The 12615-nt window shown below is 46.3% G+C and overlaps 1 long non-coding RNA gene across 1 annotated transcript; it reads left to right on the top strand.

Annotated features, from left to right (window-relative positions):
* The first annotated feature begins 5202 nt into the window (after nt 1–5202).
* Nucleotides 5203–11512, top strand: LOC308666153. The gene is made up of 3 exons (XR_014026048.1): nt 5203–5320; nt 6438–6627; nt 11449–11512. It is a non-coding gene; the product is annotated as an uncharacterized lncRNA (long non-coding RNA).
* The last annotated feature ends 1103 nt before the right edge of the window (nt 11513–12615 follow it).

Below are 12615 nucleotides of genomic sequence, written 5' to 3'. Positions count from 1 at the left end.
AACACGGTGCTAGGCTGCATCAACAGAGGGATAGAATCAAGATCATGTGAAGTGTTAATACCGCTTTACAATGCCTTGGTAAGGCCACACTTGGAATCCTGCATGCACTTTTGGTCACCACGATGTAAAAAAGATGTTGAGACTCTAGAAAGAGTACAGAGAAGAGCAACAAAGATGATCAGGGGACTGGAGGCTAAAAACATATGCTGGAATTGGGTATGTCTAGTTTAATGAAGAGAAGCACTGGGGTTGACACGATAGCAGCCTTCCAATATTTCAAGGGCTGCCCCAAAGAAGAGGGAGTCAAGGTATTCTCCAAAGCACCGGAGGGCAGGGCAAGAAGCAACAGATGGAAACTAACCAAGGAGAGAAGCAACCTGGAACTAAGGAGAAATTTCCTGACAGTGCAACAATTAACCAGTGGAACTACCTGCCTCCAGAAGCTGTGAATGCTCCAACACTGGAGGTTTTTAAGAAGAGACTGGACAGCCATTTGTCTGAAATGGTATAGGGTTTCCTGCCTGAGAAGGGGGTTGGACTGGAAGACCTCCAAGGTACCTTCCAACTCCGCTATTCCATTCCATTCCATTCCATTCCATTCCGTTCCGTTCCGTTCCGTTCCGTTCCGTTCCGTTCCGTTCCGTTCCGTTCCGTTCTGTTCTGTTCTGTTCTGTTCTGTTCTGTTCTGTTCTGTTCTGTTCTACTCTACTCTAGTAATATTATGATTCAGTCTCTTGCTTCAATCCAGTAGGTGAGTTAACATTAATGAGATAATAGTTTAGGGTAGTGGTTAAGGTGCTGGCCTAGAAACCAGGAGTCCGTGAGTTCTAGTCCTGCGTTAGGCATGAAAGTCGGCTGGGTGACTTTGGGCCAATCACCAGGAGATGGTGAATTTTAGTCCTGCCTTAGGCACGAAAGCTGGCTGGGTGACTTTGGGCCAATCCTGGTCTCAGCCTTACCCACCTCACCTCACCTTGTTGTGGGGAAAATAGGAGGAATTTAACAGGTTGAATTACTTATAGAATAATAAAGGTGGGATGGAATCTAATTTTTAAAAATAAATAATGCAACAGCCACATTAAGGGGGTTGTCGATAGCTGGATTCTTCCTGTATTCTAACCTCAGAATATCCAACCACTTTTTAGGCTACCGCAGTGTTTCTCCACCTTGTCAAGTTGAACCTCTGTGGACTTCAACTCCCAGAATTCCCTAGCCAGCCACGCCTGCATTCTGGGAGTTGAAGTCCACAGATCTTCAAGTTGACAAGGTCAAGAAACACTGGGCTGGGCTCTATCACCTGCAATCCAGCCAGTGGCCAAACTGCCTAATATTCAATATTCTTCTAATATTGCTGGCATTCTGTTTTGGACATCAGATTTAATGGCTGCTCGTGTGCCAGCAGCGATAATTCCACCAATGGCCCCTTCAGGTCCAGAGCAGCTGGAGAACCGTCCGCTGGAGAGACCTCATCTTGCCTGACTGCACAATCACACCTGCGCCAGCGATGTGCCTGCCAGCCTTCCTTTCTGCGTGCCTACCTGCAATTTGCAACCTTGGTGTCCGAGAATCAAGATGGTATTTGCAGACAAGGAGTTGGCAGTGCCCACTGGGCATGTGTTCTAGCAAGGGACGGAGGGGCAAAGCCTTAGGAAATGCAAGTGAGTTTTATCATCAGTGCTAGAAGGGTGTAGGGGAGGAAGAGGAGGAGGAGGAGGAAGAAGACGACTGTGGGGGCCTTGGTGCTCTCTGAGCTTGGTGGTTTTCTTGCAGACGTTTCATGACCCAGCTAGGGAACATCATCAGTGCTAGAAGGGTGTGGGGTTTGTAGAGAGGAGGAGGAGGAGGAGGAGGAGGAGGAGGAGGAGGAGGAGGAGGAGGACGACGACGACGACTGTGGGGTCCTTGGTGCTCTCTGAGCTGGGTGGTTTTCTTGCAGACGTTTCATGACCCAACTAGGGAACATCATCAGTGCTAGAAGGGTGTGGGGTTTGTAGAGAGGAGGAGGAGGAGGAGGAGGAGGAGGAGGAGGAGGAGGAGGAGGAGGAGGAGGACGACGACGACGACTGTGGGGTCCTTGGTGCTCTCTGAGCTGGGTGGTTTTCTTGCAGACATTTCATGACCCAACTAGGGAACATCATCAGTGCTAGAAGGGTGTGGGGTTTGTAGAGAGGAGGAGGAGGAGGACGACGACGACGACGACTGTGGGGCCCTTGGTGCTCTCTGAGCTTGGTGCTTTTCTTGCAGACGTTTCATGACCGAACTAGGGAACATCATCAGTGCTAGAAGGAAGTGGGGTTTGTAGAGAGGAGAGGAGGAGGAGGAGGGGGGGAGGAGGAGGAAGAAGAAAAGGAGGAGGAGGAGGAGGACTGTGGGAACATCATCAGTGCTAGAAGGGAGAAAGTTTGCTCTCAATTTATATTTATATGCTCTCAATTTATATCCTAATGGCTTGCCCTCTCAGCATCGGTGCGAGTGTTCTTGATTAGCTTTTGTTCATTCTTTGATTGTTTGTCTGAGTTGGTCACTCCTTGACTGGGGCACCGTTTACTGTTTGGCGTTCATCTCTGGGTGTTGCCTGCTGGCCAGTCCTGCGGTATTTTAAACTTTTCCATTGGCTCTTTTGAGTGGCACGTAGATGTCCTTTCTCTCCTTAGGCCTGCTGATGGCTGACTAGCCTGAGTGCCAGGCACCCTCCTATCCTCCAGTGTTTTCGGAATTGGCTTCGTCTAGATGGCACGCCGTTTCCCACTTGATGTTCTTCCTCTCCAAATAGTCCTGCGCCTCTGGAGAGCCCAGGGCCCAACCTCAGCCAGAGACGGCGTCTATGTGAACATTAAGCTGGAGACAGGCATGGGCATCAGCTCAGCCCCAGCTCTGACGGCTGCTTTCCCCCCCACACACACACACCCCACAACCCGCAACCCTGATGGGACTGAGATCATGGCAGACAGTGGGCTGTCACGACTTAATTTATTGCCAAAATGACTTCTAGAGGCCAGGAAGGGAAGCCGATGTTTCGGTAGCAAACCGTCAACCAACTCAAGATTCATTGTCCAACGAGGCACAAGTCGGAAGCCGTTTCATCCACAAAAGAGGTTCCGTTCACCGGAAGTGCCATATTAAGAGCCACGGAGGCTGTTGTGAACCCTCTGTGTGACATCCAGGTGCTTTGGAGAATGTTTTATTCTCCAAAGCGCCCGAAGGCCGGACAAGAAGCAACGCATGGAAACTCATCAAGGAGAGAAGAAGCAACCTGGAACTAAGGAGAAACTTCCTGACAGTGAGGAACAATTAACCAGCGGAACAGCTTTGCCTCCAGAAGCTGCGAATGCTCCAACACTGGAGGTTTTTAAGAAGAGACTGGACAGCCATTAGTCTGAAATGGTATAGGGTTTCCTGCCTGCCTGAGCAGGGGGTTGGACTGGATGACCTCCAAGTTCCCTTCCAACTTTATTATTATCCACGATCCAAAGTTCAACCATAAGGAAATTGTAGCACTGCAGACTTGGAAGCCATCTTCAAGAAGAGTTTAGTTGAGGATTTGCTTAAGCTTGGCAATTCTAGGATGGATAAACATCAACTCCCAGAATCCCCTGTCCAACATAGGATGGACTTCAGCTCCCAGAATCCCCCCATCTAGCATGGGATACAACTCCCAGAATCCCCTGTTCAGCATGGGATGGACTTCAGCTCCCAGAATCCCCCATCTAGCATAGGATGCAACTCCCAGAATCCCCTGTCCAGCATGGGATGGACTTCAGCTCCCAGAATGCCCCATCCATCATGGGTGGATACCAATGTCCAGAATCCCCCAACCAGCATGGGGTGAACTTCAACTCCCAGTTTTATTTCCGTAACCTACCAAGAGTCACCGAAAGTGAATTGGGCAACCATATACATTTTCTTAATAAAGTAAAAATCAATAGCTTTTGGTGTGCTGCCCTTTCTTACTATGATGTTGAGACTCCACAAAGGGTGCAGAGAAGAGCCACAAAGATGATTAGGGGACTGGGGGATTAAAACAAACGAAGGATGTTGCAGGAACTGGGTAGGTCTAGTTCAGGGGTCTTCAAACTTGGCCCTTTGATGACTTGTGGACTTCGACTCCCAGAATTCTGGGATGTTGCAGGAATTGGGTAGGTCTAGTTCAGGGGTCTTCAAACTTGACCCTTTGATGACTTGTGGACTTCGACTCCCAGAATTCTGGGATGTTGCAGGAATTGGGTAGGTCTAGTTCAGGGGTCTTCAAACTTGACCCTTTGATGACTTGTGGACTTCGACTCCCAGAATTCTGGGAGTCGAAGTCCACAAGTCATCAAAGGGCCAAGTTTGAAGACCCCTGGCCTAGTTCAATGAAAAGAAGGACCAGGGGTGACATGATAGCAGTCTTCCAATATTTGAGGGGAAGATCAATCTATCCTCCAAAGCTCCAGAAGGCAGGACAAGAAGCAACAGGTGGAAACTCATCAAGGAGAGAAGCAACCTGGAATTAAGGAGAAACTTCCTGACAGTGAGAACAATTAACCAGTGGAACTCCTTGCCTCCAGAAGCTGTGGGTGCTCCATCACTGGAGCCTTTTAAGAAGAAACTGGACAGCCAGTCTGGGATGCAGTAAGGTCTCCTGCTTGGGCGGGGGGCCGGACTAGATGACCTCCTAGGTCTCTTCTAACTCTGTTATTTTGTTGTTCTGTTAAGCTCTCCTAACAGAAGGGGGGGCAGGGGTTGGATTAGAAGACCTCCAGGGTCCCTTCCAACTCTGTTGTTCGGTTGGTTTGCTGGTTTGTTTAATACTAATGAGAAATGTGGCTTCTTTTCGTTTCTTTGGGTTTTTTTGCTGATTCTGCGCAAGGAGCGCGATGGCCTGATCTCTTTTGAAAGCTTTCGCTTCATCGACCGCGGCGTAGCCTTCGCTTTGACAGCCCTTCCCAAGGAAGGGAGGTGTAGCTTTGTCGCCGGGGAGGACGCAGAAGTGGTTTTTGATGGATCCCAGGACACCAGCAACAGGCCAGGCGAACAGATGGTGGCAATCTGTGGCGGGTGGCAAAGACGGTTGCAAGCAAACAGGGCGTTTCGGTCACACGCGCATCGTCTGATGTGGGGGCAACGGTGAAAGATCTGCTCTCGGGAAGCTTTCCAGGGCCTGCAACTAGGTTTATTGATCAATTGTTTCTTTTTAATTTGTGTATTGCTCAAAAAGAAAAAGAAAAACAGAAGAAGGAAACGAAAGGCAAAGATCATTATAATGCCAGTGGATGCCGAAACGACGCCTAAAATGTGCTTTCAAAAAGTGAAAAGAATAAGACAGGAAAAAAAAATCAAGGTATATCAGTATAGCAATTAATGGTTGCAATTCTCTCTCTCTCTCTCTATCTCTATCTATCTATCTATCTATCTATCTATCTATCTATCTATCTATCTATCTATCTATCTATCTATCTATATGTTAAATGTTTGTTAAGCATTCAGAAAACACTTGCTTGGTCCCAGACATGGGACAAATCTTATTTCCTGTTTCAGCCTAGCCCAAGGCCATCTACAGGCAGTAGCCACAACAATGGCAGCTCATATTTGTGTAATTTTTTTTGCTTGCTAACAAAGAATAAAGGGAGAGCGATATGATCATTTCAAACTTATTTGTTCTCATCAGTCAGCCATACCCTTCTGAGATGAGAGAGAGAGAGAGAGAGAGAGAGAGAGAGAGAGAGAGAGAGAGAGAGAGAGAGAGAGAGAGAGAGAGAGAGAGACTGTGCCCTAGGGGTTAAAACAACTGCTTAAGATGCAGTCGGCCCAGGTTCGAATCTCAGAAGGGTATGGCTGACTGATGAGAACAAATAAGTTTGAAATGATCATATTGGTCTCCCTTTATTCTTTGTTAGCAAGCCAAAAAATTTACATATATATGTATATGTATATGTATATATGTATGTATATATATGTATCTAATGTAAATAAGTACACACAGACGTATAGTCTTTACATTAGATAATTACGTATTCATTTCTAATATATGGATAAGTAGATATATTTACCTTTGGTTTCTAACTAATTGGTAGCTTTCTAACTCTGTTTTGATTTGTGCTTTTAATCAGGTATTAATATTGTTTTATTATACAGAATTATGCATATACCCACATATATTATATGACACAGAGAAACAACACAATCTAGTTCAGATTACGTACACATGTGCATGGCAGATTATGTACACATGTGCAGTTGCCAAGCACCTCAGTTTTGATCACGGGACCATGGGAATGCTGCAACGGTCATAAGTGTGAACAACAGTCGTAAGTCCCTTTGCTTGGTGCCGCTGTAACTTTGAACGGTCACTACATGAACCGTTGCAAAGAGAGGACCGCCTGTGTTGTCCTCTGAACCTTTTAGAGTTTTGTCGCACGGTCCCTATTTCTGTAACCCACCACTTTCTCCCCAAACAGGGTGAGCACGGGACATTCTAAAATGCATTTTAAAGAAGCAAGATCCATCTTGCATCCCCAACAGATGGCTGGTGTCGTGGAAAAACCCAACGAAAAAGTCAAGAGGCTGCAACACAAAACTGTGGCAGATGAAAATATAGTCCCCTCCTCATAAAACAAGATGTGTGCGGAAAGTTATGTTCAGCAGAAGGTTAGTAAAAAGACAGCAAAAGTCAGCAGAAGTCAGCGGACCATCTGACTCCCGTCTTAGAACGAGAAAGGGTATAAAAGGTTGGGACTGGGCCCGATTGATTTGCCATTGGCCTATAGCTGTCCTATTGGAGTCTGCTATTGCCATATGGTCCTCGTTGCAGCGGGTTGTTAATGCAAGTGATGTTATGTTATTATGCTATGTTTCCAAATTATTAGCAAAATAAACCTCTGAAACATAAAGTAAGAATTATTGTTTTGTGTTGCTGTCACTTGTCTTTTATTGGATTTTTCCACGACAAAACCATAATTCTTACTTTAAAATTCAGAGGTTTATTTTGCTAATAATTTGCAACATTTTTGTTGTTAGCTGCGAAGTCGTGTCTGACCCATCGCAACCCTATGGACAACGTTCCTCCAGGCCTTCCTGTCCTCTACCATCTTCTGGAGTCCATTTAAGCTCATGCCTCCTGCTTCAGTGACTCCATCCAGCCACCTCCTTCTCTGTCGTCCCCTTCTTCTATTGCCCTCAATCTTTCCCAGCATTAGGTTCTTCTCCAGTGAGTCCTTCCTTCTCATTAGGTGGCCAAAGTATTTGAGTTTTAGCTTCAGGATCTGGCCTTCTAAAGAGCAAAAACATAATAACACAACTTCACTTACATTAGTAACCCATTGCAATGAGGTCCAGTGACCTAGCAAGTCCATCAAGGACAGCTATAGGCCAGTGGCAAATCAATGAGATCCAGTCCCAATTTTTTATACCCTTTCTCATCCTGAGACCGTAGACAGATGCTCAGCAATTTTACACTTTCTGCTGACTTTCTGCTGAACATAACTTTCCTCGTGTACCCGTGTACATCGGAACCCGCTTCCATCAGCTACTTTCAGTTCCCCACTGAATGATGATGATGATGGAAGGGACCTTGGAGGTCATCTAGTAAATCCCCCTGCTCAGGCAGTAAACCCTATACCATTTCAGGCAAATGGCTGTCCAGTCTCTTCTTAAAAACTTCCAGTGTTGGAGCTTTCACCACTTCTGGAGCCAGTGCCTGGCTGAGGAATTCTGGGAGTTGAAGTCCACAAGTCATAAAAGGGCCAAGTTTGAAGACCCCTGGAGTAGAGGAAGCCTCTTAATTGGCCTCAGCCACAGGATGCAGGATGTGACAGCATAATGTGTGATGCAAAGTTGTGTGATGTTCACCTTAGGAGTTTTAAATGCAGAACAACAGAGTTGGGGGGGGGGACCTCGGAGGCCTTCTAGTCCCACCCCCTGCTCAGGCAGGAATCCCTATACCAGGGCTCCCCAACCTCTGGTCCGTATAACAGCACCGGGCCACGGCATGCCAGAAACCGGTCTATGCAAAGAAGCAAAGCCCCCTCCGCGGGATGCAGGCAGCACGCAAAACCACACCCCCTCATGTCCGCGGAAAAACCTCTCTCCACGGAACCGGTCCCTGGTGTCCAAAAGGTTGAGAGTCAGCTGTCTTTTATGTTTAAGGCGGGACTAGAATTCCCTGTTTCCTGGTGATTGGCCCAAAGTCACCCAATTGACTTTCATGCCTAAAGCAGAACTACAACTCACCGTCGCCTGGTGATTGGCCCAAAGTCACTCCACTGACTTTCATGCCTAAGGCAGAACTAGAACTCCCTTTTTCCTGGTGATTGGCCCAAAGTCACCCCACTGACTTTCACGCCTAAGGCAGAACTAGAACTCCCTTTTTCCTGGTGATTGGCCCAAAGTCACCCAACTGACTTTTATACCTAAGGCAGAACTAGAACTCCCTTTTTCCTGGTGATTGGCCCAAAGTTACCCAACTGACTTTCATACCTAAGGCAGAACTAGAACTCCCTTTTTCCTGGTGATTGGCCCAAAGTCACCCAACTGACTTTCATACCTAAGGCAGAACTAGAACTCCCTTTTTCCTGGTGATTGGCCCAAAGTCACCCAACTGGCTTTCATGCCTAAGGCAGAACTAGAACTCCCTTTTTCCTGGTGATTGGCCCAAAGTCACCCAACTGGCTTTCATGCCTAAGGCAGAACTAGAACTCACCTTCTCCTGGCAGTTGGCCCAAAGTCATCCATATCATCAGCAAGTTGTTACAAGTAGGTGGGGTGTAAATTAGGATCACTAATAAATTAAGAGGAGAGGGCCACCGAGAGCAACGGAATTCTTCCTACAATATGGAGTTGAAGGGAACTACATGGTCCAAACGCTGTTTGTGCTTAGTCATGTTTGGTTGAATACATGCAGTGGGCTGGGTTCACACAACATGCTGGGCCATGCTTGCCAATCCTGGGTAAATTATCCAAATTTGGTTTTTATGTAAGTAACAACACACAAGCCTATTGCCCATCACAACAGGGATGTTTAAACTGACTTAAAGATGGGCACCTGTACTAAATATATATATTTAAATGTTTCTCAAAACATTCCTACTAAGTTGAAAATCAGTGAACTTATCAATGCCCCTCTGTCAAAATGACATAAAAGATCATTTAAAGTTCTTTTTTTTATTTATCTCTTCATTAAATTTGTATTCCACCATTCTTGCTAACGCATGATTCTGGGCATCTTACAACTGATTGTTGCTATTGCTCTTATAATACAGCTAGTCCTCAAGTTGCGACAGTTGTTCAGTGGCTGCTCACAGTTACGGGGGACACCAAAGGAAGGGACTGACAACCAGCCCTTGAAGGGTTTTTTTTAGATAGATAGATTAGATAACCTTTATTGTCATTTTTTCCTGTGGGCCCAACGGCACACATTAAAAATGAAATTCAGTTGCTGGCTTTCAAAGTGTACACATACATAACACACATTTAAAACATACTACAGAAAAACCAAATGTACAGGTATAGTATAGGGGGTACCTTGCTCAATAGTAGGAACTGTGAGAGGGATCTTGGAGTCCTACTGGACATTCACTTAAACATGAGCTAGCCATGTGCGGCAGCTGCCAAAAAAGCCAACACAGTGCTAGGCTGCATTAACAGAGGGATAGAATCAAGATCAAGTGAAGTGTTAATACCACTTTACAATGCCTTGGTAAGGCCACACTTGGAATACTGCATCCAGTTATGGTCACCACAATGTAAAAAAGATGTTCAGACTCTAGAAAGAGTACAGAGAAGAGCAACAAAGATGATCACAGGACTGGAGGCTAAAACATTTAAGGAACGGCTGCTGGAATTGGGTATGTCTAGTGCAGACATGTCAAACACAAGGCCCGGGGGCCGGATCCGGCCCGTGAAGTGGTTTCATGTGGCCCGCGAAGCCATCCGGGAAACAGTGAGGGAACGGCCCCCACTGCCTTGGCCCTGGCCCAGAGACCCTCCTTCTGCCAGAGACCTTCAGATCTGTCCCACTCCTGCCCAGGCTCCCATAAGCACCCTTGATGCGAATGATGTAGAGTTGGCCATGCCCACCCAGTAGGCTATACGCACTCTAGCCACGCCCACCCAGTAGGCCACGCCCACCCTGGCCATACCCACCTGGCCCCCTGAGGTCAACCGCAATGCTGATGCGGCCCTCAATGAAATTGAGTTTGACACCCCTGGTCTAGTGTAATGTATTGGCCTAAATCACTTGCTTTATGTCTGTTTGTTTAATGGCTGACCTACTTTTGTATGTTATGTAATGGTTGCTGGGCTGAGCTAGACTTGCTGTCTCCAGTCTGTTAAGTAGTTTTGGGCAGGAAACTGCTACTTTAAATCTATTGGTCGCCGCCTAGAGGCCAACCGTATAAATAGCTGCGCAGCAGCTATTAGCTTGCTTCTGTTATGTTCTGACTCTGAAAAAACTTGTTGCTGTTTGAACACCTCCTCTCGCTCAATGCCTGAAAGAACCGAATACTTAACATCTAGTTTAATGAAGAGAAGGATGAGGGGGGACATGATAGCAGTCTTCCAATATCTCAGGGGCTGCCCCAAAGAAGAGGGAGTCAAGCTATTCTCCAAAGTACCTGAGGGCAGGAGAAGACGCGACGGATGGAAACTAATCAAGGAGAGAAGCAATCTAGAACTAAGGAGAAATTTCCTGACGGTGAGAACAATTAACCAGTGGAACAACCTGCCCTCAGAAGCTGTGAATGCTCCAACACTGGAGGCTTTTAAGAAGAGACTGGACAGCCATTTGTCCAAAATGGTATAGGGTTTCCTGCCTGAGCAGGGGGTTGGGCTAGATGACCTCCAAGGTCCCTTCCAACATCATCATCATCATCATCATTATTTACAGCATATGTATAGACCTACACCCTTACATATAAGTTCTATTGGACTTTCTGCTAATGTGTTTTGGAGCGATCAAGGAAAAAATGTGCTACTCCAGAGATCTCCCAAGTCGGCAACTTTAAGACTTGTGGACTTCAACTCCCAGAATTCTTTTATGCTGGCTGAGGAATTCTGGGAGTTGAAGTCCACAGGTCTTAAAATGGCCAACTCTGGAGACCCCTGGGCTACCACAGTATGAACAGAAGCTGAGATTCCGGGGAAAGGTGAACATTGAGTGTCGCACACTCTGTTCTGTTCTGTCCTGTTCTATCCCATTCCATATTTTCTATTCTATTCTATTCTGTTCCATTCCATTCTTCTTATCTTATCAAAATAAGGAGGAATTTCCTGACCAAAAAAAAAAAATCAATCAGTGGAACCGACTTGCCTCCAGAAGTTGGGGGTGCTCCAACAGTGGAGGTTTTCAAGGAACGATTGGACAATCATTTGTCCTGAATTGTATAAGGGCAGGGGGTTGGACTAGATGACCTCCGAGGTCCCTTCCAGCCCTTGGATTCTATGATTCTTTTTCGGTTCCCGTTCGGTATCCAGCTCAGCTCCGTTTCTTGCAAGCGCTTCCTACGTGACAAGCCCGAGACAGCCACCTCTCCACACAGCTTAAGATCAGCGACCAGAAGCATCAGGAGAAATAAAGATCATCGTTCTGCCTGACGTAATAGTGCCTTATGAAAGACGGCTTCCTAAATTTGGAAACCGGCGACGGATCATAATCAGAGACGGTCTGTTCTCGTTCAGATGAGAGGCCATCCCTGGAGACCCAGAGCTGCACCTGGAAAGCCGAGCTGAGGTCACTGCCGTGATTGGAATTGCAGTTCTGGCAGAGGAGTTGTCTTTTTCTTTATATTTTATTCTCTCTCTTTCTCTCTCTTTTTAAATTCTTTCTCTTCCTCCTCCTCCTCCTCTTCCTCCTCCTCCTTCTCAGTTCAGGTTTTGTGACACTGGGCAGTGTACAAAAAAAAAAGACTTCACCATAATTTAGTGCAGAGTGCAGAAAAGAGCCACAAAGATGATTAGGGGGCTGGAGGCTAAAACATACAGGGAACGGTTGCTGGAATTGGGTGTGTCTAGTTTAATGAAGAGAAGGACGAGAGGGGACAGGATAGCAGTGTTCCAATCTCTCAGGGGCTGCCCCAAAGAAGAGGGAGTCAAGCTATTCTCCAAAGCACCTGAAGGCAGGATAAGAAGCAACGGATGGAAACTAACCAAGGAGAGAAGCAACCTGGAACTAAGGAGAAACTTCCTGACAGCATAATTAATCAATGGAATAGCTCATCTCCTGTAGGTGCACTGGAAAAAGTGCAGAGAAGAGCCACAAAGATGATCAGGGGACTGGAGGCTAAAACATACAAGGAACGGTTGCTGGAATTGGGTTTATCTAGTTTAATGAAGAGAAGGACGAGAGGGGACAGGATAGCAGTCTTCCAATATCTCAGGGGCTGCCCCAAAGTAGAGGGAGTCAAGCTATTCTCCAAAGCGCCTGAGGGCAGGACAAGACAGTCACTTATCTGAAATGGTATATGACTCCAAGGTCCCTTCCACCTCTCTTCTATTCTAATATTCTAATATTGCAACGGATGGAAACTAATCCTCAGGGAAAGGGTGGTATATAAATGTAACTAAATAAATAACTAAATAAATAATCAAGGAGAGATCCAATCTGAAATTAAGAAGATATTTCCTGACAGGACAATTAACCAG

The sequence above is a fragment of the Vipera berus genome, assembly GCF_964194415.1.
Source record: "Vipera berus genome assembly, chromosome: 3".
In the NCBI taxonomy this organism is placed as follows: Eukaryota; Metazoa; Chordata; class Lepidosauria; order Squamata; family Viperidae; genus Vipera; species Vipera berus.
Note: the sequence above shows the minus strand (reverse complement) of the source record. Positions and strands in the feature narration are given on the sequence as shown.